Here is a 23501-nt window from a genome sequence, read left to right as displayed (position 1 = left end):
GTCTCATAGTGCTCAGAGCCATTTGAACCATTTTTAGAATGGCAACCCGCAGTCTGTTGCGCGGTGTGTGGCTGGAGCAGGAGGCACCAGTCGAAAGTCCCATTCCTCTTCCCTTCGGAGGAGATGGCGAAGCCATCTCGTTGCGTAGACAGTGGCTAGGCGAAGCCGACAGCCGTGGATACGACACCAGGTTTCCTCTCACATCTCTTGATCGTGCAAGCCGCCTTTGGTGGTTTATCGAAAGGTGAATGTTCAACTTTATGGGAAGTTACAGAGTCTAGGCGTCAGTGATGGATGTTCACGATAACACTAGTGTAGGTGGAGTCTATCAGGCAGTTACATAAATGACTTATTGTGGGCACCAAGATTTGACAGTCATAGTGCACAATGACTATATGGTTTTGATGTTTGTTGGCGAACACTGATAAATGCAAGATGGATCCAAACTACTATGCTACGCGAGTTGTCCGCGCGGTTTGAGGCGCCATGTCACGGATTGCGCGGCCCCTACCGCCGAAGGTTTGTGTCCTCCCTCGGACATGAGTGGTGTGTTGTCCTTAACATATGTTACTTTAAGTAGTAGGTAAGTCTAGGGACCGATGACCTCAGCAGTTTCGTTCCTTAGGAATTCACACACATTTCAACATTTTGAACAAACAACTATCCTATTTATCATGTTGCTCTTACTGCTATAGCATGGCAACTACATTTGTCAACACGTTCAGCTGACCTGAACAACTATATAACATGTGACACACACACAGTAACTGGTCTTCATGTACCGCGGTCTGCATTACGAGTATATCCATTCAAGATCAGGGCAACAGGTAGAAAAAGTGGAAAATTATTTTTCAGTATTATATCAGACAGTTGTGCGTAGGCCTCGTTGCATGAAGTGAAGAGTCCAGTATATAAGAAGAGGATGTAAAAGAGGCTGATGTAGTTGAACAATTCAGTCTGTCTGAGGGTGCATATGAAAATATAAAATACACAGTCCCTATAATATACGAACAAATGTTAATTCGTGAAGTTATATTGCATTATTATGTATTTATTCTGAAGAGCTCATTTTCTAGTGACTTAACTTCATCTAGCATTATTATCTTACTTCACGCAGAAACTCTTATTGTATTCGTCACACTCCAAGTATATATTTGGTACTTACGTATATAGGATGATTGGCGTAGTATGTGTGTTTGTGTGTGTGTGTGTGTGTGTGTGTGTGTGTGTGTGTGTGTGCGTTTATAATGTTTGGTAATTAACATGTACCGTAATACTACAGTACATTGAATTCAGTGATAGCCGGCCGGTGTGGCCGTGCGGTCTAGGCGCTTCAGTCTGGAACCGCGTCACCGCTCCGGTCGCAGGTTCGAATCCTGCCTCCGGCATGGATGTGTGTGATGTCCTTAGGTTAGTTAGGTTTATGTAGTTCTAAGTTCTAGGGGACTAATGACCACAGATGTTAAGTCCCATAGTGCTCAGAGCCAATTCAGTGATTTAAGCCTGTAAGTAAGTGCATCCGTGTGACGACATTTCTTCTAAGCAGGAGTGATCTGCTGTAACTCTTCCATGTTCCAGTGGCCTATGATTAACTATTGCTGGGAACGGAGTAAGCTTTTTACTTAATCTCTGTAGAATATCACTAGTATCTCATCCATACTAGACGCAATTCCACTATTGAGCGATTACTGTTGACTTTCTTATGAAAGGTGTACGTTATTATTACCGATCTTCCATACCTGCTGAAAAAGGGCACGAGTGCACAGGAGATCCGTAACGGCAAAACGAGATGATTCCCCTTGCTGTTCCACTGCGAAAAAGTGGAAGTCAAGCGGTGTAACACCACTGTCGAGGATGAAGCTCACGGTGGAAGGCTGGTTGCGGGCAGTACGGGGGAAAACGTCACTGAAAACCAGGATATCACTATGTCAGACCGGCATGTGAAAGAACGCTACATAACAGAGAGATTGGGCATATCACAGAAACACGTTGGACACATGATAAGAGCTGTACTTGACATACACAAGGTTTATGTTCCAGCGTCATGACAGGCACCGATACGACGATCAAGAACGAAAGAGTAGAGAGGGCTGTGAGACGACGTCAGCCAATGGTACGCTGAAGAACCCCTCTCTAGGACGACTCAAAGACAGGAGCGGCTTCTACATGAAGAGAATATAAGCGCCGCGCCGCCTAGAAGACGAGCCGTCATAGAAACGCTACAGCAGTGACTTATGAACTGTATTGTTTCGCTTGTACTGAAATTGTATATACCGAAGGACACATTATTTGCATGAACCGGCCAGGGTAGCCGAAATGCGCTGCTTCCTGGACTCGGGTAGGCGCGCTGGCCCCGGATCGAATCCGCCCAGCGGATTAACGACGACGGTAGCATGCCGGCCCGCTTGGACGAGGTATTTACGTGGTTTTGTACATCCCTCTAGGTGAAAACCTGGCTGTCTCCACGTTCCGCCTCAGTTACACGACTCGCAGACATTTGAAAGCGGTCGCTCTATTCCATGGCTTACATTGGACGCAGACAGCTGGGGTACATTAATTCCGTCGGTTCGGGTTAGCGGCAGGAAAGGCATCCGATCACCCTCTGCAACTAACACTAACACATTACTAGAACCACGGCCGACGCTGCGTGAAGCGGCACTAAGGCCCCAAGAAATAAAGAAAGAAAGAAATTGATTATTTGCATGTCGCTATTTACTTGCGACACCTTTGTCAATGCGCAAAGTTAAGTATTGTCAATTTAACGTACTGTAATATACTCTATTAATAAGACTTGCTTGAACTGTTGTCTAGCGCTCCGAGAAAACAGATTCCTCGGCACCCTATATCAAACGAGTGAGCAGACACAATAATCTCACGTCGACGCTTCCCAGGGGCATTGAAAGCACCCGGGTTCCCGGGTTCGATTCCCGGCGGGGTCAGGGATTTTCTCTGCCTCGTGATGACTGGGTGTTGTGTTATGTCCTTAGGTTAGTTAGGTTTAAGTAGTTCTAAGTTCTAGGGGACTGATGACCATAGATGTTAAGTTCCATAGTGCTCAGAGCCATTGAAAGCAGAAAACAAACGCCAGAGACGGGTCATGTCCATCGAAAACTTGACCCGTTTGAGGCAGAGCCTCTGACATGTCTAAGACATTTTCTTATTTCCAACCCGAATCCAAAGCTCAAGAGTGGGAACACCCGTCCTCACCCATCCTCAAGAAGTTCACGTCAGTCGCATCACCTGGCAGGGTAATGATCTCCGTTTTCTGGGATTCGAAGACCGGCCGAAGTGGCCGTGCGGTTAAAGGCGCTGCAGTCTGGAACCGCAGAACCGCTACGGTCGCAGGTTCAAATCCTGCCTCGGGCATGGATGTTTGTGATGTCCTTAGGTTAGTTAGGTTTAACTAGTTCTAAGTTCTAGGGGACTAATGACCTCAGCAGTTGAGTCCCATAGTGCTCAGAGCCATTTGAACCATTTTTGGGATTCGAGGGGGTGTTCTCCTGGCTGAATACCTCAAAGAAGGTGAAACAGTGAACGGAACTAATTACGCAGCTCAACTAAAGCGTTCGAGAGAAGCCGTCAAGGGGAAACGAGTCGAAATAAAGACAAAAGGAGTGCTGTTTCATCAAGACAATGCGCCCTCGCAGACATCCGTCATCGCGATATGTCATCGAGTCCTGTGGCCTCCAACTGCTTCGCCACGCACCCTATTCACCCGATTTGGCCCAAGCTCAAGAAAATCTTGCTGGAATCCATTTTCGATCAGATGATGACGCCATGGCTGCGGTGGCGGCCTATCTCACCATCCAGGAAGGAACGTTCTGCAAGGAGGGTATAATGGGCCTGCAACACCGGTGGCAAAAGTGTATGGCACTAAACTGAAATTACGTTGAAATATAGCCGTAAACATTTGGACTACCAACGACCATTACTGGAAGTGCTAAGAACTTTTTAGTCATCCCTTGTACACTGGCAGAAACAGAGGAAGCTATGTATGAAAGCTGCAGTAGGCTTGTATTGGCGAAGTGATAATTATAAGCATATACACCTCCTCTCTCCTCTCTGTACCCTTACTCTGCAACATAAGGTAATGTGTATCTTCATTCTACGAGCTCCTGATCCATAGTGAAACAATGTCGTTGCTTTGGCAATGTTATTTACTGAGTAGAGAAATGAATTCGTAGTTACGGTCATGTGGGGCAGATGGCGTTCTATTAACATGTTGTTTCTGATTAGAGATCGGGGTCAGCAACTCGGTATCACATTTTCTAAAAGATTTTGCGTGCTCTGTTTCTCAGATCTACTTTGTGGCGCAAATATTTGTATGATTGTACTGAGGATAACGCGTAAATCGTGTAACATTAATCTGATTGTTCGCCCTATCCCTTTCACGTCGCATGCTTTTATTGCTACTTCGTTCCTTTCGTCACTTTAATTTAAATGAAATGTGGTTTTTTAACGTGGTAGTATTGTGAGGCTGGCACCAGTGCCTTCTGCAGAGGTAATCACAGAAATATTCCTATACTTCAATGCGATCTACGGTTCACTTGGAGCCACTTCTGCTCCGAGTAGTTAGCTCAAATGTCAACCATTTCTTAGCATTAGTAAATTATTTTCAGATTACGGAAGGTAAGTTTGCCTCTAGAGTTTCAGTGCAGCAATTCTTTTGATGTCTCTTTATTATGTTCCGTGACATTACATTACTAGGTCGGAATCAATAGCACATCATTTCAGACGCCAAAAGAATTCCCGTTACATTACGTATGAGTTTCTGTGACGACACGTTCCTGAGGACAGTGTAACACCTCGGTTCAGTTTACAGTGATAGAAGCTATATAAAGAATAAAATTAAGAATTGAATTTTTAGAGGGGAAAATAGTGTAGAATCAGAGTTCGGTAATTTCAGATCAAAATTATAGTATATCAGCAAGTAGTGTAACGTTTTGAATTTTTAGAGGGGAAAATAGTGTAGAATCAGAGTTCGGTAATTTCAGATCAAAATTATAGTATATCAGCAAGTAGTGTAACGTCTAAGTACAGCAAAGCCACGGAAGCTCCGTCATGGAGAAGGCAGTGACGTTAAACTCTTGTGATGAAAATCCTTTAAAAAGGCCTGATCGTCATTATTGCCGCCTTTTTTCCTTGATTGTTTTGTTTAAGGGCGGGGAACCCGTGTCATTTAGCGAGACAATAATTAGATTGCACTTATCGTGTTAAGATTCACGATAAACTGTTAGAAAATTACGTTGGTAGCAACGGAGTATTAGGGGGATTTTAGGACTTTAGAGCTAGATTGGAACTTTAAGGACATATAGACGACAGAAACTCAAATTATATGCTGATACGAGTGAATTCAGAGGTACCGGTATTCAGATATTAACGTGTGGACTTTTAAAAGTGTCGTGTGCGGTTAGTTGTGAATCTGGACGTAGAGCGCGCGCATATCGGCATTTGCGGACTATTTAGATTCCTCGAGGGTAGGAACCTTTTATATAGACCATCATCGATCACCATCTTAATCCTTGAATATAGAGTGAAAGTGAAATACAAGAGTGTTTTACTTATTTCATTTATCTAGTACTAATCAGTGAAGGTTTTACGGAACCAAAGCTATTCAGCAGTAAGTCAGCACCATCTAGCGGAAAGCATAGGCATTAACTAACACGCTAACTGAAGTGAACGTTTACGTGTTTTACGGACTGCTTAATATGAACTTTTGTGACTCTTTGACGTCCCCACTCCCTCCGAAAGGTCTTAATCATAAAAGGGGAGAGTTTTAGCTGGAAAAATTACTAAATAAAGCGACAGTTACAAGACTCGCAGTAATAGGAAAACACAAGGCCCGCACCTCATCGGAGAGTCGTCGCTGTCACGTCGGGAAGTAAAGCCGGAAAACCTACCGACGATACGTATGTACGAGCAGACGTCGACGGGAACCACAAGAGAGTTGGGGATCCTTCAACAGTCATTTCGCGTAGTAACATTGTTTCCTTTGGGCCTCATTGACTTTGCGTAGAGGGCATCTTTGGACAGGGTAATTTCAAGTGGAACATTAGTGGCTACTGCTACTAGTAAAATCACACGCAATTTAACAAACACCATACACTATTCTGCGATTACGTGCTTTAATATCTGCTACTTCGGCATTCGGGCGATGATTGAAAGGGATTCATAGTGTATCCTAGCCAATATTCTTTCAAAATGGGTTTTTCAAGTATCCCATAAGTACTGCATTTTACCAATGACAAAGCTCCTCCCTCCAAAGTCACTTAACACATCGATATTCTTTATCTCCCACTAGTGGACGAAATGAGTCCATCCATCTCCGAATAAAATCCACAGGATGGGACGGAGTGCCGCACACAGCTGCCTCCCGCCTCGCCACTTTGCACTCCGCCGCTCCGCCCGCGATTAGAGAGCAGCCCCACAGCCCTATGGGAGCCGGCAGTTTCCGGACTGCGAGTGCAGACTCTGGTTGCGCCCCGTCTGCATTCCGCATGCGTCTCCTCCGGGGCTTCACTCGCCGCCACCCACTGCCGCTTTCTCCAGCGGACAGAGATCTATTCCCTCTCTCTCTACCTCTCTCTTTGTGCTGCTACCAAATCGAAATCGTTTCGAGTGCTGGATCATCTGGCGAAAGTGACAGTCCTTTCGATGAAAAAGGTACTCATCTCTTCATTTATAACAAAGTATTTTTTATGAGTCCTCAGTGTTCTGACTGCTATGATGCGGCCCTCCAGAAATTCCTCTACAGTGCCAACCTTTTCATCTCAAAGTAGCACTTGCAACCTACGTTCTCAATTACTTTCAGCGTGTATTTCAATCTCTGTCTTCTCCTATAGCTTTTACTCTCTACAACTGTATCTAGTACAATGAAAGATGCTCCCAAATGTATTACAAGATTACCTATTATCCTGCCCCTTCTTTCCTGTGTTTTCCAAATATTCTTTTCATAGCCGATTCTGCGGAGAACCCCCTCATTCCTTACCTTATCAATCAACCTAATTTGCAAAATTTTTCTATAGCACCATATCTCAATTTTTTTTCTGTTCCATGTTTCACCACTAGACAGTGCTGTGCTACAAACGTACATTGTCAGAAATTTCTTCCTCAAGGCCTGTGTTTGTATTCCCTTTTTTTCAGTGCTAGTCTGCTTTTTATGTCCTCCTTGTTCCGTCGTCATGGGTTTTTTGCTATCCAGGAAGCAAAATTCCTTACCTTGATCTACTTGATCTACGTCGTGATCACCACTTCTGATGTTTTATCACTATTATCATTCCTATTCTCGTTACTTCTTTTTTCGATTTACTCTCAAGCCATATTCTGTACTCATTGTACTGTTCATTTCATGAAACCGATCCTGTAATTTTTCTTCACTTCCAATTTGAACAGCAATGTCATAAGCGAATCTTAACATCGATATTCTTTCACAGTGGATTTTAATCCCACTCTTCAATCTTTCTTTTATTTCCATCATTGCTTCTAAGATGTATGGATTGAACAGTAGGATCGAAAGAGTACGTCCCTGACTTATTCCCTTTTTAATCCAAGCACTTCCTTCTCGGTCTCCACTCTTATTATTCCCTGTTGGCTCTTGTACATATTGTATACCATCCGTCTTTCCTCTAGCTTATCCCTATTTTTCTCAAAATTTCGAACATCCTGCACCACTTTACACTGTCAAACTTTTTTCCAGGTCCATAAATCCTACGAACGTATCTCAGTTGGTCTTCAGTGTTGTTTCCATTATCAACCGCAACGTCAGAATTGCCTCTCTGGTGCCTTTACCTTTCCTGAAGCCAAACTGATCGTCATCTCACAAATTCTTAATTTCCTTTTCCATTCTTATGTATATTATTCCTGCCAGCAACTTGGATGCGTGAGCTGCAAGCTGATTGTGTGATATTTCTCGCACTCGTCGGCTCTTGCAATCTTCGGAATTGTGTGGATAATATTTTTCACTAAAAAAGCTGATGGTACATCGCCAGTTTCATATCTTTTACACACCAACGTGAACAGTCGTTTTGGTGCCACTTCCGAAAATGATTTTAGAAATTCCGATAGAATGTTATTCATCCCTTTTGCCTGATTTGATCTGAACCCTTTTAAAGATCTTTTAAATTCTGATTCTAATACTGGATCGGCTATCTCTTCCCTATCGACGACTGTTCCTTCTTCTATCACCTCATCGACAAGTACTCCCCCTCATCTTTGCTTTAACCAAGACCCCTTCCACCTCTTTTACGTAAAGAACTTCTATTTCGTGGTACATGTGTAGACTTAAACCGGTAACACGGAATAAAATATCCCACATAAAACCCACTGCTCTAGAATGGCCAAAGAATATACAATGTAGAGAAATAAATAACTATTGTCAAGTTACTTCTTTATGCATACACGCGCAAGCAACTGTATAGTACATTTCGGAGGAAACACTGAATCAGTATTATAGATTTTCTATGCTACACCATTTATTTATTTATTAGTCCCCGTCGACCATGTGAGTCAAAACTGTTTAGTCGTGGAACGAATCAGTACATAGTTTTCAGAATGCTGAGAAGAAAATTAATAAATAAAAGAATTAAAGAACTAATGAAATATAGAAAATTCTGAGGAGGTATGCGAATAAAAATACGTTACAGAGAAAATTTCAAAACTACTGCGAGGGACTCATGTAGAAAATAGAACAGTTCTGCTCGAACCTACTGAAAATGAAACCTGCTTAAGAGGGCTCACTTCTTACAGTGATTAACCCTTTACGTGAAAAAATGTTCTATCAAGAATAACAATGAAATACTCTTCGTTATATAATCTTTAGGCCCACTGATCAATAAAACAGTTCAATGTATTGTGTATTTATAAGTACACCTCGATTTATAGGGTGGCAGATTTTCATATCAACGATCAGTAGCACAAATCTGTGCTGAAAAAGCGTGAAAAAAATCTGCAGCAAATTAGCAATGTCAGCTTCTGCCAGTAACCATATGCCCGTAGCTGGAAGATATTTCCCAAAGGACTGGGGTTCACAAGCAACATTAGATATGCATATAAATCCAAATTTGCTGCCACTGCAGAATCAAAGTAAGTTTCAAGACATTTTTGAAATGCTTCTTAAAGTACAAGAAAACAGTCTACCCTACCCAGTGGTCCCTTCGCACTGTGTTACCCAAACAACCGTCAGTTGTTGTAGTAGTGTTTGAAATTGTAAAAATAGTACCTACTACATCTGCAACAGTCTCCTCTAAATTCTGAATCGTTTGCGTGCTCTTCTGTAACTTCTTCCTAACAGCTTATTGCACTGTCAGCCAGAACTCCATCTGCCATGGCACTACGTTACCTCCATTAAGTCATGCTTATAAATCTAAAAACAATATTAACGAACGTCAGTATGATCCTTCTAAATATTAAAAACCAACCGAAACTGAGTAAATTATGTGCCTGCTGCAATCAGATGTAAGCATAAACTGTTTTTGTTGTGTTTCATATTTTCAATATTCATCGTACATGTATTGCGTCAGTCGAAGTAATTTATATTATCTCAACAGGCAGCGTTTTCGAGATAATTTGTGAAACAATGTTATCTGCAATGTTAAGACTTCATTAGAACAAGCATTTCAGAAAATATAATCAGTAAAACTGGATGTAACTAGGAACTGAACTCATGACAAGCTATTTGCTTACATGTACGGCGCATAAGTATAGGAAATGTTACTGAGGATAGGAATGATCGCTGTTTACATCAAAAGGTATCAGAAGAGTAGATCCACAGGTGACAAGAACTAGTTCAACACAAAACCAGCTCTGAAGACGAATGCTTCAGCCAGCCTCTGTGGCCGAGCGGCTCTAGACGCTTCAGTCCTGAACCGCGTTGCTGCTACGGACGCAGTTTCGAATCCTGTCTCGGGCATGGATGTGTGTGATATTCTTCGGTTAGTTAGATTTAAGTAGTTCTAAGTCTAGGGGACTGATGGCCTCATATGTTAAGTCCTATAGTACGTGGAGCCATTTTTGAACGAATGCTTCAAAGGCCATCCGTAAATATTCATACCATTATTCACTTTCTCGCTCATGCATCAATCCTACCACCCTACAAACATCCTTACTTCTCAATCAAAACAAATAAAATATAAGCCGCGCGGGGTACCGGCGCGGTCAAGGGCGTCTTGTCACGGTTCTCGCGGCTCCCCCCGTCCGAGGTTCCAGTCCTAGCTCGGGCATGGGTGTGTGTGTTGTCTTTAGTGTAAGTTAGTTTCATTTAGATTAAGTAGTGTGTAACCTTAGGGACCGATGGCTTCAGCAGTTTGGTCCCTTAAGACCTTACCACAAATTTCCAAATTTTCCAATAAAATAAACTGTTAGTAGTAAATAAAGTGATACACTGCATTCACTACCTGTTATATATACAGGTTGATTGGGTGACGATTTTACAAACTTTCAGGGACAATGGACAAGACCAAATCAAGTGGAAGTAAGAGACCCTGGTCAGGAAAAGACCTAGTCGAAAGTTATAAGCAAAGATCGTTCTGATACCGCTGATAGCTGATCTCTTTTGCTGCAAGTTCTTTGATTTCCATATTTTGGAAGAAGATAATACAAACCAAAACAAGGAAAAAGTCCAATAAATATGTGCTCTAAAATGCATACCTTAAGAGGTATGAACAGTTGCTAGGCAGAAGAGATACGTTTTAAGTACAAAAATAAACAAGTGCTCATAGCTCTTAAGGCACACATTTTAGAGCTCACGTTTCTTATTGTTTTCTTCTGAACTTCCACCTTTCAAAATATGGAAAGCAAAGGTCTTGCAGTAGAAAAGGCCCTTGGTCAAAGGTACCAGAACGATTACGCTTACAATTTTCTACTCTGTCCTTTCCGGACCAGGGTTCTTACCTCAGATTGATACATTTACCCTCTCCCATCATCCCTGGAAGTTTCTAACACCATCAAGGAATCATCCTGTATATTTACCAGTGGCACTTAAAGGGTCAAAGAAGTATTATCGAAGCGTATATCGTTTACCGTGTACTGCTCACTGAATGAATGCTGTTCTCCTGAATTAGTCACAACTGTCAACCACTAACCCCTTTATGGGATAATGGTACGGGGACAGCAGGGTTTTCGAAGCGCATGAACAACGGCCTACACAAAATTGACGAACTGTCACTGCAGATGTTTCTATCTGCCCTTTTCTGCGCTAAGACTATTCGTGCGGAGTGGACAGAATTGCCCCAAAATATAACGCCGTACTAGGTAACAGTGTCACAGCAAGCAAAGTAAACAAGCGTTCGTGTTTCGATGTCACGCCCGGTGAAGATCCACTGTGCTGGTGAGGATAGTAGCATTCAGTATGTGCCCAAGATTCTGAACATGATACTTAAAGCCTATCATCTACACTCAGTCCTAAGAATTTGATTGGCGACTTCAGTGTATGGTTGACCATCTTGGAAAAATATATATAAAAAAGCAAACCTATAACAAAACCCTGTGGCACACCTCACATTTCATGACCCGTCAGATTCTAACCCCTTCCTTGTTTGTTGACACTACTTTTTACATGGTAAATGAATCACTGTTGAGTTTTTCTTTCATCCCGTAATGTTTCAATTTATGCGTAAGTATTGCGTAATGAGCGAGAGAAAATACCTATATGACTCATAACTCTCTTGTATTATTCTCCTGACACCTCACATGAGATGCACCAGGGTAGCAGCATAAGGGGCGTAGTCTCTAATTTTGCCCAACAGGTTCTCTTAAGAACTACGTCGTCCCATTTAAGTTCCCTGAACATTTCTGTCACACTTCTGTTACCACCCGCCATCCTGGTAGGGCGTATTTGAATTCGCTCGATGTCGTGATGCATAGTCCAGACACTGGAACGCTTATATTTTCCTCCTGTAACGGATATTGCTTAATGATTCCATTTCATATCGTTTCTTCATTTCATCTCTAAATACACTGACGTGCAAAACGTAATGATGAAATTTGTTACGCAGCCGTTTTCCCCAATGTCCCGTAGGTGGTGTAAAACCAGAATTAAAAAGATAAATCAAGTCAGAATAATTAACCACCACCGATAACTGAAATACGTGTCAGTGCCACTGATCGTCGGTGCTTAACTAACTAGATTAGCTTTTTGGTGTCGAATTGCATATGCACATAATAAGAAAGCTCTAAGAAAGCACGTTGTCCTTCGCTGTGAGCGAGCGGGCGCATTGTGGGTCATAACCTGCCATGAAACTGTCCCAGCAGGGTTCGCAGAAACAGAAATCAAACAAGAGCAAAGGAACCACAGGAGGTCAGGCTGGACAGTCATTTGAGGAAGGCACCTTGATGCCAGAAGCTCTGAAGCCACAATGCAAATAATATCTCCAGGTGGTACCAGTCCGATGGAGTCTGTTTGGAAGTGTCCCGGAAGAACGTTATTATGAACAGAAATTAGAAAGGAAGACTTCGTTGAAACACGCAGACCGCTATAAATAACATTTGAGAGTGGAGTTGGGAACAGGGTAGTTTAGGAAGCCTTTGAAGATTGTGAGACACTGTCACCAAGTACCACAGTTCGGACAATAGGTTCACAACTACAATATAGCTCTAATGGTGTCTCTCAATAATACCAATCATCTATCCAGATCCCAGCCCACAGAATCTCCAAGAGCAATAATCCGCTCTCCCGTTTAGCATTCCAGTAGTAAAAGCTTCATCGCCATCCACAGAACGCCTGCAGTATTACATTGTTCCTCACTGGCCTGCAACTGGCGCGCACTCGTAAGTTGTTCATCATGCACATAAGCTCTAAAAGATATATCACACGTCCAAATGGGAGCAAAATCTCAAGATATTAATATTGCTGCTTCCATCCTATTAGATGAACTTATTAACACTTGTGGAAAAGTAAAATTATTCATCTTTCACATTAATTCGCAGAACATCTGATGAAAACACACTTGACCTCCTAGCAACAAATAATCCTGAGTTAATAACGTTCATCAAAACCGGTTCAGGGATTAGTGAACACAGGGCTGTCGTAGCAAGATTGAATATTGTAATCTCCAAATCCTCGAACAATAAGCGAAAAATATACCTACTCTAAAAAGCTGATAAAACTTCACTTGACGCCTTCCTGAGAGACAGTCTCCACTCATTCCAAATTAATAAGTGTAGACCAGATGGGGCTTAAATTCAAAGAAATAGTATCGGCAGCAATGGAGATATTTATACCAAATAAATTAACAATCGACGGAGCTGATCCTCCTTCGTACACAAAACGGGTTAGAACACTATTGCAGAAACAACGAAACAAACATGCCAAATTTAAACAGACGCAAAATCCGCAAGATTGGCGATCTTTTACAGAAGATCGAAATTCATCGGGAACTTCAATGCGGGATACTTATGGTTATTTCCACAACGAAACTTTGTCTCGAAACATGGTAGAAAATCCAAAGAGTTTCTGGTCGTATGTTAAGTACGTTAGCGGCAAGGAACAATCAATGCCTTCTCTGCGCGATAGCAATGGAGACACCATCGAAGACAGTGATGCCAAAGCAGAGTTACTAAACACAGCCTTCCGAAATGCTTTCACAAAAGAAGACGAAGTAAATATTCCAGAATTCGAATCGAGAACAGCTGGCAACATGAGTAACGTAGAAGTAAATATCCTCGGAGGAGTGAAGCAAGTTAAATCACTTAATAAAAGCAAGTCTACTGGTCCAGATTGCATATCAATTAGGTTCCTTTCGGAGTATGCTGATGCATTAGCTCCATACTTAACAATCATATACAACTACTCGCTCGACGAAAGATCCGTACCCAAAGACTGGAACGCTACACAGGTCATACGAATATTCAAGAAAGGTAGTAGGAGTAATCCACTAAATTACAGGCCCATATCGTTAACGACGATATGCAGCAGGATTTTAGAACATATATTGTGTTCCAACATTATGAATTACCTCGAAGAAAACAGTCTATTGACACACAGTCAACATGGGTTTAGAAAAAATCGTTCTTGTGAAACACAACTAGCTCTTTATTCACATGAAGTGCTGAGTGCTATTGACAAGTGATTTCAGATCGATTCCGTATTTCTGAATTTCCGGAAGGCTTTTGACACTGTACCACCCAAGCGGCTCTTAGCGAAATTGCGTGCTTATGGAATATCGTCTCAGTCATGTGACTGGGTCTGTAATTTCCTGTCAGAGAGGTCACAGTTCGTAGTAATTGACGGAAAGTCATCGAGTAAAACAGAAGCGATTTCTGGCGTTCCCCTTAGCTGTTCCTTATCTATATAAACGATTTGGGAGACGATCTGAGCAGCCGTCTTCGGTTGTTTGCAGATGACGCTGTCGTTTATCGACTAATAAAGTCATCAGAAGATCAAAACAAACTGCAAAACGATTTACAAGAAATATCGGAATGGTGCGAAAAGTGGCAGTTGACATTAAATAATGAAAAGTGTGAAGTCATCCACATGAGTGCTAAAAGGAACTCGTTAAACTTCGGTTACACGATAAATCAGTCTAATCTGAAAGCCGTAAATTCAACTTAATACCTAGGTATTATAATTACGAACAACTTAAATTTTAAGTAACACGTAGAAAATGTTGTGGGGAAGGCTAACCAAAGACTGCGTTTTATTGGCAGGACACTTATAAAATGTAACAGACCTACTAAGGAGACTGCCTATACTACACTTATCCGTCCTCTTTTAGAATACTGCTGCTCGGTGTGGGATCCTTGCCAGATAGGGGTGACGGAGTACATCGAAAAAGTTCAAAGAAAGGCAGCACGTTTTGTATTATCGCGAAATATGGGAGAGAGTGTCACAGAAATGATACAGGATTTTGGATGGACATCATTAAAAGAAAGGCGTTTTTTGTTGCGACGGAATCTTCTCACGAAGTTCCAATCACCAACTTTCTCCTCCGAATGCGAAAATATTTTGTCCACACCGACTTACATAGGGAGGAACGATCACCAAGATAAAATAAGGGAAATCAGGGCTCGTACGGAAAGATATAGGTGTTCATTCTTTCCGCGCGCTATACGAGATTGGAGTAATAGAGAATTGTGAAGGTGGTTCGATGAGCCCTCTGCCAGGCACTTAAATGTGATTTGGAGATTACACATGTAGATGCAGATGTAGATGTAAATTTTGTGACTGTTCATAGAATCGAAATTCATGAAACTGTTCATTCACTGAAATAAAATAATAAAATTGGTGGCATTTGGTGACATGATTAGCGTGTTGTTCCTCCCCTGTTACCACTTGGTCGCTGTTACAAACGGGTTACACAAGAAGTACCAAGATTGACGTATTTAGGCCATTAGCACCTTCCTTTCGGTTTTACCAGCTAGTGCGACCGTTGATTTACTGAAAGATTTCCCATTCGGTTTAAGTCTCCTGAAGGAAATGACAAATATTAGGAGCGAATCTGTGTCAGCCTTGATTTATACTGAAAAATGTAGATTTACAAGTAGTTGTTCTCTACATTGAGAAACTGATCGTTCAAAAATAATTTGATTAGCTTACAAGTGATCATGATTTACATTGAGAAGGCAGTTTCTTTTCGGATGTGAAAATTTGTTAGTGGAGGCTGAGGTCCCACAAAATTTGAATAAAAACAGATAGACTCTTAACCGAAAATATTGACGCCAGCAAAATGCCGGCACGAACCTGAAAGGTAAGTGGAGATGGACTTGAGGCTTTGGCAAATGAATCTGTTACTTTACTTTCACAGGCGAAGTGTTTCATGCCCATATCACAGAGTTGGGAAGAGTCCTTGGTAGATTCACGGATTCATCAGATCAAACAGGAGTGACAAACGCACTCGCTTCGTAATAAGGCTCAACAATACTGTCTGTGTGGGCCCATTGTGGAGCTAGATTCCTGAACCGTCAGCTGGAACTCTATATAGTAGTTCAGAATATCATAATGTTGGCACTTGACACGACGTTGCCCTTGCATGTATTCATGATTCCGTTCACACTTTAACGGACAACTGACCAACGACATCTTCACTGGAAGTTAGTTGTTTATCATCAGTTAGGTAAATCTATTTCTCATGGAGTTCCGCAGATTGGGAAGTTCCATAAGTAATAATTTCATAATAATTAAAAACTAGCATTCCGAATCATCATGAATTCAGTTCAGTGAACTGAGATGTCAAGCGCATAGCTTATTATATCATACACCAAATGCAGACTGAAAGTGGAAACCCGTTATGTGGCTCTGAAAAGGAATCTGACTTAAAAGTGCAGAACACAACACATTGATGATCAAGACATCTGTATTTGTACGAAGCTAAGGACAACTTAAAATACAAGCTGGACCAATTCTAAATCATAATTATCTTTAGAATATTCTCCAGACTGGATTGACTCAATTCTTTTGTTAATCTTAATGATAAAAAGGGAAAAGTGATCTGCTTTTGTGAACTTGGAATTGTTCCATCCTCTTACTTTATACTATAATAATAGCTTCAACAGCAAGCAAAATCTTAACATTCTGAAGAACCATTATAAATATTTTCATAAAATAATTGATGTTTATTCCGAAATAAAATATCAGCTCCTGCATACTTTGCAGGATATCACTTGTCGACAACGAACTTCAACAGTTCAACAAATCACATACAAGTACAAGTAACATATCCATAAATAATTCAAGCACTTACCTTACATCTACTTAGGAAGTGTCTTGCTGAAAATTCAAAGAAAATCTTAAGCTATGTATTACATATCAGAAACCCTTAGTTAAGAAATTATGACTGTGATATTATGGCTCACAACTATCAAGAATAATATTTCATTAGGTCGTGGTGTGGATAGTTCTGTAATCTTATGACTACTGAGATACCATAGTAAGTAAACACAAGGATCAGGAATTCTTAGAAACTCAGATGGTCCAGTGTACACTAGTTGCCACTTCTTGTTTTTCTGATTCAAGAGCGATGATGATGATAGATGGATTGAAATATTAGTATTCTAACTAATCTTTTGTCATAATTGCATTTTCTTCTGATTTCTTCGATGACGACTTTATGCTGTGACTATAGGACAGGATAGAAGCTGTGGCAGAAAGTTTCATGAGGAAATACTCCCAGATGACGTTTATATTCTCATATCATTCCAGGTTTATCCTCAAACACTTGTCAATATTGTGTGAAGAGGTCAAATAACTGCCAATTTTGCTTGTTGGTGACATTCTCAGTCACTGATATCATTTGCTGTACTTGTGCTGCATCTCCAAGTACTTTAATAGACTGCACCAGAAACTTTCAACCTCTGATGCTGTTTGACAATAAAGTCGATCCAGAAACCTTGGCAATACCGTCCGTGGCTACCATCCATCTACAACAACTCAACCTGAATTCTGGCTCTGTCAATCAGAAAGAAACCTTGCCTGTTGATAACTCAATTTTTGCTCCCTTCTCACAGATAAATTCAAGGCTCAGAATACAGTTTTCAATCAATCCTTCAACCACTACTAAGTGGCTACATTTTCCTGTCTATAATATGAGTCTGTATTCTTATATTTCTTGATCACATGGCTACTGCTCCAACAATGTTGCAGTTTGGTACTGGAAAGGCCAGCAACTTGGTTCACACATATACATCCTTGTTGAGATCACATTCACCGATGCTCCTGTTCTCCTTTGTCCAAAATAATCGTGGTTGAAATATCCTTAATCATGATCATAGCTGCAGATTGTGGTGTGATGGGTATTCCTGGTTGCATTTGTTAACATGCCCAAAGATTTCCTCCATTATACCGGTCCATCCTCGTACATGAAGAACTGCAGAGTTTCATCACAGACGCTATCCCATCTCATGACAGATTTGACAGATTCTCCAGGGCTTGATATGGTCCCAGTTAGTCTACAGGACGCCGTTCGGTAGGACAATTGCTATCATCGAGTCCTTCGTTATTACAGTCGGATGCGATCACCAATCTAGATTTGCTATGATTCCATCGCTGAATATTGATATTACCGAGAGGGGTTCAAACTCGCGTCCGGCCATTTTGATTTAGGATTTCCGCGATTTCCCTAAATCGCTTGAGACAAATGCTGGGATAGTTTCTTTAAAAGGGCACGGTCGCTTTCCTTCTCCATCTTTCCCTAATCCGAGGTTGTTCTCAGTCTCTAATGATCTCGTTGTCGATGGGTAGTTAAACATTAATCTCCCCTAACTATTTGCATGGGGCACACAGCTAGGGTTAAATCGTCCCTCGTTTCAATTTTGTTCATTGCGGTTCGGGCCATAGTTATCCCATTACCGTTTCCGTTGTCATTACTCTGATAACCATTTGTTTATCTGGCTGTGAATGGCATTCAGTTCCAGTAGTTGGTTTGCACTACTGTCGTAGTTTGTCCTAGGTCCCTGCGAGTAATAACCTACATGTGTGGATCGTAACATGATATCCTGTGATATTAAATCATGGAATCCCATATAAATTCATCTAAGTTTGATTCTGATACATGAATCAGTTTTTCTCGGATTCGATAGGCAACTTTGCCTTCAGGTTCCAGAGAGTATTTCAGTGCCAAACGGTTTCGTCCTAGGAACGCGCCTGTTTAGATATTTTCTCAAAATGTCTGTGGAAACTTACATTTTTAAATGACAAAGTCTCCAGAACATGTACTTCATTTCTCGGTCTCTCCTTAAAACTATGAGACCAGTACTCATCAAGAAAGGACTTTCAAACTCTCATCAGGGATAAATCATGTGACCTGACTAATCTTCAGTGCTGCCACCCAAGGCCGGGATATGACACCTGTAAATCCTCGGATAAACGCTATGGGACTTATAACTCCTTTGTCGGGAGGAAATATCTGAATCTGCCTCTGAGCTTTTTCTCCTCCGTTAATATTGTTGTGTACAACTTGGTTGTTACCAGACCATAGTGCGCAGCCTATATGTTATTTTTCACTGACTGGTAGGTATCCCTATTGTTACAATCTGATCCATGGCTCGAGGTTTGCGCTCTCTCGACATCACGTAATTCTTGTTGGCACGCCTGCACCGCACCCTGGACCGCCACTATCTCCTTGTGTCAGTTTCAACTGTTTCCCAGATTTTGTTCCTCATCTAAGAGGTATTGGAACTTATATGTTTCTTTATTTCTCGGAGTTCCTGTTTCAGTCCGCTTGAGGTGAGAAAATTTTCATTTGGCAGATTGTTAACAGCAGTATATATTTGTTTATCGTACATTGTGGACTTGCTTCTCCTTGACCTTGGCCCAAGCATCTAGATCTGCTGAACCCTTCTGTTTTTGTACGGCGAACATTTCCCCTGTCATCTCTTCATGACCAGTTGATAAGCTGTTCACTGGTTGGGAAAAATTGAGACACCTTAGAACTTAGGGATTCCTGTCTGTTACGTATATTGCAGTTGGGTACTGGATAGGCTAGCAACTTGGATCGCACAGATACTTTATTCATCAACCTTGTTTCATGACAGCCGCAATTTGCTCTTGAGATTTTCGTGATTCTGCCACTTTATTTGCTAATTCTGTAACCTGAGTAGTCATTTCGGTTTGTTTAGTTGCCATTTCGGGTTTTTCGTTGCCGTAAATCTCAGATGCTACAAAATTTCGGTAATGGGATTTATGATTGGTTGGCTTGCTGCTTCTGTTTCCTGTACCTCCTCACCGATTGAAAATTTGCTACTCCACTTTAAACTAAGCCCAAGCCTTGACCATGACACAAATATATATACGAACGGAAAAAAATCGCATCACCAAGAAGGGGTTGTGCGACATAAACGAAAGCTGCCAGGCGTGTTTCAACGCCTCACACATGATTTTCTATTCAAATTTTGCGCCAGTCGCATAAGAGTAGCGCTAGTAGCGCCACTATGTGTGATGTCGTCAGCCACACGACCACACCGCCGCTTGAGAGATCGATCCGCCGGATGCGATTCTCTCGATAAACGGAACAGAAGAACGGCTGTGCTAGCCAAAGAGTACACAGCCAGTCGCAGTACTTGTGCTCGCCGCGAGGAGCCGCTAGGCCGCCTCATGTGCAGCAGGAGAGTAGTGCAGTTGTGCCAGTCTACAGTTCGTAGCCGCTCTCAGTGGCAGCCAGCGGCGATGGTAGTCTGTTATCGTCTGCAGCTCAGTGATTGCTGCCATCAAGTCTTTGTAGCCTAGTTGTGAAGTTCCGTAATAGTACTACAGTAAAGACAACAGTACCAAGTTGGCAGTTATAAACAATTCTACGTTCTGTCATGTCGACAGCCAAGTTAGTCTTCAGCTTCACTGGATTCGTCATTCAAGATTACGAGAGATTAATTCGTCACTGCAAGATTTGTGACTTGTAAATTATGTCATTCTACAGACGCTTAGTCTATTCGCGTCTTCTATAATTGTCAACCAACAAGTCATGGACTACAATAAAGTTAAGTAATAAATACTTTCCTACTTTGTACTGCTGCTAATTAATTGTGTTTTCCCTGTTGTAGCTACCAAGTAGTCTTGGCATAGTAGAAACCACGTTTCCACCTCCTTGGCTACTTCATATTTGTTATGTCATGTTGATGTACTCTGTAATGGTGGGAGACTGATAGCCATCACTAAGATGGATGCACATCAGGTTTGCCTTAAATACACGCGGCAACGGTCGTGCGCGTTCGTTAATTTTCAGATTGAACGTGATGAGCTGATTTCCGTCAAGAATGTCTTTAACGTGACAGACACCTCATTGAGCTTGAACGAGGTCATGTAACAGCGCTACGAGAAGCTGGATATTCCATCTCCAATGCTGCAGAGAAATTTGCCAGGAATGTAGCAAATGTACATGACTGCTGGCAGTGGTGGTCAAGGGGATGTACGGTAGCAAGAGGACCGAGCCCCGGAAGACCACGTAGCACTACCGAGAGGGAAGACCATTGTGTTCGTCGTATGGATCTGCTGCATCGTACTAAATCTGCAGCAACACTGTGAGAAGCTATTTGCACCAAGTGACACAACTAAATGCTACAAATCGGTTACTTCAAGGAGAGCTACACGCCCTGTAGCGTGCATTACACTGACCCAAAATCACCGCCACCTGCGACTTCAGTTGCGGCAAGCGAGAGCTCATTGGAGAGCAGGGAGGAGGTCTCTTGCGTTTTCAGATGAAATCTGGTTTTTCCTCGGGGCCAGTGAAAGCCTTGTGTTGCTTAGGTCAGTTGAGGGCTTGCAACCAAGCTGTCTACGTGCTACACACACTGGACTTGCACCTGGAATTATGGAGCACTCTGTTGATTATTCCACGCACTCTGACTGCAAATTTGTATGACGTTTTGGTGAATGGACCTTTTGTGCTGCTATTCATGAACAGCGTTCTAGGGGGGGTCCTTTACTCCTTTAAAGCTGGACAACGCTAGCCCACATACCGCTTTTGTAACCCAACATGCTTTGCAGACTGACGATATGTTGCTTTGGCCTGCTCGATTACCAGATCTGTCTCCAATCGAGCACCTATGGGGGATCATCGGACTACTGCTCCAGCGTCATCCACAAACAGCCTTAACCGTCCCTGTATAGACCGACCGGGTGCAACGGGGATGGAACTCCACAAACTGCCGTCCGGCACCTGAACAACACTATGCATACACGATCGCGTGCTTGATTTCTTCATTCTGGCGGTTACATCGGCTATTAATGTCACAGCATTTCACATTTGCAGTTGCTTCTCTCGCCCTTACATTAACCTGTGATTGCCGGCCGCGGTGGTCTCGCGGTTCTAGGCGCGCAGTCCGGAACCGTGCGACTGCTACGGTCGCAGGTTCGAATCCTGCCTCGGGCATGGATGTGTGTGATGTCCTTAGGTTAGTTAGGTTTAAGTAGTTCTAAGTTCTAGGGGACTGATGACCACAGCAGTTGAGTCCCATAGTGCTCAGAGCCATTTGAACCATTTAACCTGTGATTTTATAAAGTTAATGTTTCAAATACTTCACCTAGACAAACATATTCCTGAAATTTCATTACTCTATATTAATTATTTTTTGATGTTTTCGAAAACTGTATGATTGAAATGAACGCGTATCCGGATAAAAAAATATTCACGGAAGTCATACGCATCATTGCTGAAAACTTACGTTTAAAGACAAGAAGCACTACAAGAAAGGTATTCCCTTGCATCGACAGCCAGAGCTTTAAGGGTATCAAATCTTTATGTACAGGCACGTCTTCAGAATGAAGCTTGAAATTACTGAACCTCGGTAAAAATGACTCTCGGTTTCAGTACCGTACGTCTCACTGGTGCGCATCCCACGATATTAATGTGCTAGTGGCTACACGAGTGGAGGCAAAATCAGTCACTGGTTTCGTCCCGACAGCTTTCATCTGCATCTAAGTTCAAGTCAGGTGGAAAAGAAATGCCTAAGTTGCCTGCTCATTTATCTTTCGGTGATGGCTCCTGGCTGCAGAGTAATTGGTGTCATCTTCTTCCTACATCTGAAGTAGCCATTTGAGCAGCAATTGGCACCACAGTGACACAACGAAATGTTACGAACAGATTACTCCACAGACAGTTCCGAACCAGGCGCCCTGTAGCGTGCATTCCATTGACCTCGGACCACCGCTGTTTCCGACTTTAGTGGTTCAAGCGAGAGCTCATTGGAACGCTGTTTGGAGGCCAGTGAGGTTTTATGATGAAAGCTGGTTCTTCCTCGGTGCCAGTGAAAGCCTTGTGTTCGTTAGGAGGTCAGTTGAGGCACTGCAATCATGATGTCTACGTACTAGACATACTGGACTTGCACCGGGAATTATGATCTGGTGAGTGATTTTGTATTACTACAGGAGCACTCTGTTGATTACTCCACGCACTCTGACTGTAAATTTGGATATCAGTCTGGTGATTCGGCCTGTTGTGATGCCATTCATGAATGTTTTCCATCAGGGTCACGTTCACCTACATCCTGCTGCTGTAACCCAACATCCTTTACAGAGTGTCGACATGTTGCCTTGACCTGCTCAATCACCTGATCTGTCTCCAATCGAGCACATATGAGACAGCATCGGATGAGAACTGCAACGTCATATTCAGTCAAACAGTCATATTAACCATCCCTCTTTTGACCGACCTAGTGCAACTCTGTCCCAACAACTGACATCTGACTCCTGTTATCACAATGCATGAAGGTTTGCAAGCTTAAACTTAACATTCTGGCGGTTAATAATATTGTTATTGGCATGTGATATGGCTAATTATGCACTCCCCTTAACGTGTGATCTTGTTATTTTAATCACATAAATACACGGGTGTCAAAAAAAAACACAACGCTTTTTCCTCGTCCTGTGTTTAATTCACGAAATAATCATACAGACAGTCAACACATGTCCGTACGACCGTGTTCTGCACGGAAGATGGCATTTCGGTCAGCGGAAAGCGACGTCAACGATGGAGTCAGGGCACCTATCGAAAGAAGTAGTGTTCGCCGGCTGGACCCACATCTACAATCGCTGAGTGCACAGTCACAGTTGGTGCAGTATGGCACAAAGCAGACGCCTACCA

The sequence above is a fragment of the Schistocerca serialis genome, chromosome 4 (assembly GCF_023864345.2).
Source record: "Schistocerca serialis cubense isolate TAMUIC-IGC-003099 chromosome 4, iqSchSeri2.2, whole genome shotgun sequence".
Lineage (NCBI taxonomy): Eukaryota > Metazoa > Arthropoda > Insecta > Orthoptera > Acrididae > Schistocerca > Schistocerca serialis.
This window is presented reverse-complemented; position numbering follows the sequence as displayed.